The sequence below is a fragment of the Acinonyx jubatus genome, chromosome A1 (assembly GCF_027475565.1).
Source record: "Acinonyx jubatus isolate Ajub_Pintada_27869175 chromosome A1, VMU_Ajub_asm_v1.0, whole genome shotgun sequence".
Classification (NCBI taxonomy): Eukaryota; Metazoa; Chordata; class Mammalia; order Carnivora; family Felidae; genus Acinonyx; species Acinonyx jubatus.
The window spans coordinates 115,261,559-115,265,074 of record NC_069380.1 but is presented as its reverse complement, the minus strand read 5'-3'; positions in this window follow the sequence as shown (position 1 = coordinate 115,265,074).

The following is a 3,516-nucleotide window of genomic DNA, read 5'->3' as shown; positions in this document are numbered from 1 at the left end:
TCTGGCTGGATTTTTTTTTTTTTTTTCTGGCTGGATCTTTGAATTGCAAATAGGATAACAGCTTAGATCCTTCACAGCCTCTTAGACCTTTCACAGGGCAATTAACCACATGTGCCCTCCAAACCACATTATTTCAGAGACCCAGGGCATCGACTAAGAGGTACTGTTCCTTCTAGGAGTCTCTTCTGTACATCGAGGAGGCAGCCACATCCATCAGAGAGCTATACACTTGCCTCACAGAGGAGCTGGGAGAAGGAAGGGAGGGGGATATAAATAACCACAACCCACTGATCTGCTTCCCTCTAGTATCTAGAGCCACACAGGTAGGGATGAAGGATGCAAAGTAACATTGGTGGGAGAGTTACACAGGTTACCAGACCACAGATGCAGAGAATCATGGGGACAGATAAATAAACCTCCCCCTCCCACCCCCAGTCAGGAGGCCCCCTGGAGTGTCCCCAAGGGACTTCATCCAGCCTCTTGGAACATTTCTTGTCTCAGAGAACTAACCACTTGAAGCAACTCCTTTCATTTGAATAGCTTTGAGAACTCTTCATCAAAATTATGGAGCCCCTGCTCAACCTCAGGCCCCATTAGGATCCTGGTATACAAAGATGAATCCAAAACATCCATGTCCTCAGGGAGTTCTCAATCCAATAAGGGAGATGTACACAGAAAAGATAGTTATGATTCAGTGAGTGGGAGGGATCAACTATATGAGGGAAGGGTGGTTCTGTGGAAGGCTGTACAGAAAAGGAGACATTTAACCCAGCTCTTGAGAGGTGTTTCCTCAGGAAGGACATTCCCAGGCAAAAATGGGCACTTCAAAAGGCTCAGAAACCTGAAAGTATAATGGCCAGATCTGGGAATTATAACTGATTAGATAGGGCTGGAGATCATGGTGATGGAAGCTGGAGACATTCATCCATTCAAGTGCTAATTATGTGCCAGGCACGATGCTAAACCCTGTGGATACAGCAGAAATCATAAAGAAGTTCTGGTTAATACGGAGTCCAGATTCTAGTTGGATGGTGGGGGTGAGGGGAAGACAATAAACATATAACATATCAAAGTAAGATAAGTGCTGTGAAGAGAAAGAGGAGAGAGCATTGAGGATTGATATGTTATATGGGATTGTTAGGAAGGCCTCTCTGGTAAGGGATAGTTGAACAAACTCATGAGTGAATTGGGAAAGTGAGCTTAAGGATAGCTTCCGGAATGGCATTTCAGGTAGAGACAATGGCAAGCACAAAGATCCTGAGGGCTTTGGAATGTTATAGGAAACAGCAAGGAGGCCAATGTGGGGGAAGCAGGGTGAGCAGGGGTGGAAGGGAAGAACAGTAAGAGAAAACATTACAGAATAGCAGGGCCAGATTATGTAGGGCCTTGTAAAGCCATGTTACTCAAAATATCATCTGAGGCAAGATAAATTTTAAGAAAGTCCAGAATGAATGTTTAGAAACTTTAATAAAATTTCACATTGCAGCAATGTTTCAATTGTATTTTATAAAAGTATCATCCACAATGGATTGCAACTTTAAATTTTTTTTTCAACGTTTATTTATTTTTGGGACAGAGAGAGACAGAGCATGAACGGGGGAGGGGCAGAGAGAGAGGGAGACACAGAATCGGAAACAGGCTCCAGGCTCTGAGCCATCAGCCCAGAGCCCAACGCGGGGCTCGAACTCACGGACCGCGAGATCGTGACCTGGCTGAAGTCGGACGCTTAACCGACTGCGCCACCCAGGCGCCCCTCCACAATGGATTGCAACATTAAAAAAGAAACTTGGTCCCTTGCCAAAGGGAGTTGGAGAAGCACCGTAAATATAGAACATAGTAAGAACTTTAGCTTTTGCTCTAATTATTAAGCTTAGGAGCCATCTCTCTCCTCTGGGCAGAAGAGAGATAATATAACTAAAAGCATGTCAGGAAGGGACATAGAGGTAATCCTGCAGGGTGTGAGGAGTTATTAATGGGTTTTTAGTGGACAGTTAATGGAAGCAGGCATGTGTTTGAAAAAGCCCACAGGGGACCACGTGGAGGATGGATTAGCAGATTCTAAGGGAGCACTGAGGAGGTTATTGAATGAGTCCAGGTGAGAAAGAGTGAGGACCTGACCGGGACAGCAGTAGACATGGGGATGTGGGGGAAGGATGGCTCCAGGAGCTCTGAAAGAAACAGAACTGATGGGTCCCAGGATGCCTGAATGTGAGTGAAGATGGGATGACTCAGATTTCCGGTTTAGGTGATGCAGGATTTCTCAAGGGGATGGAAATTTAAAAGAAAAAGAAGATTGGGGGAAGGGCACTTCAGAGCTTGAAGTGCTTTAGGGAACTCCCTGTGGAGAAATCCAGTAGCTAGTAGGTTTTTGGGGTTTAGGTCTGACAAGATGAGTTTGGACTGGATGCAAGAATTGAGGAGCAATGCACTGCAGAAGTGCTAGCCATGTGCTATCACTGTGAAGTGATAGCCATGGAAAAGCTCCCTGAGCCCTGGAGGGGATAGAGCAAGAAGGGAGACTGCTGCTGGGAAGGGAAACTCGGAAAACATCAGTCAACATTTTAGGAAGCAGGAAGTGGGGGGGGGGGGCCTTAAAGGAGACAGAGATATAAGAGGAGAATTCTGAACTTTTCAGGTGGGGGCACAGGGACAGAGTGGCCAGCAGTCTCCTAGCTTCCTTCCCTATCTTTGTCTCTGTCCCCTCCCCTCAACATATTGTAGCCACTCCACCCTGGCATTCTTTCCTTTCACACTGGCTCTTCCCTCTGTCCGGAATGCTCTGGTCATTTGTTTATTCCGTTGTTCAACAAGACTCGTTTAGTGAGTTTCCACCACATGGCAAACACTTGCAAGTGCTGAGGATACATCAGTGAACAGAGCAGCAGAGGTCCCTGTTCATAAAGTGCTTACATTGCAGCAGGGAGAGTAAGGTCTATAGTGTATTAGAAGATAAATGCTGTTGAAAAAAATAGAGCAGGGACAAAAAGGGGAGAGTATTGGGGGTGAGTACTAAACATTGCAAGACATAACTGAGAATGTGGCTTCTGAGCAAAGATGTGAGAGAGGTGAGAGAGTGAGCCTTGCAGTTACCTGGTGGAAACACATTCCGGAAAGAGGAATCATCCACTACACAGGCTCTGGAAGATATAGGAGATGACATCAGTGAGATGAGGGTCCACAATTTTTTAAGGTTTATAGGCCACTGGAAAGCTTTGGCTTTTATTTTCGGTGAAATAGAGACCCACGGGAGGATTTTGAGCAGAGGGTGACATAATGTGGTTTACATTTTAAAAGGGTCATTCTGGGTGCTACATTGAGAATATCTGTAGAGGGCAAATTAGAAAACCAGTTAGGAAGCTATATTAATAACCCGGTCAAGAAATGTTGGTAGATAGAAACAGTTATGTTGTTGCTTAGGACTAGGGTGGTGGCTGGGATGGGAAATGGGTAGTGAACTTGAATGGGGTACTGGATTTCTTTTGTGGGTGATGAAAATCTAAAATTAGTGATGATGGC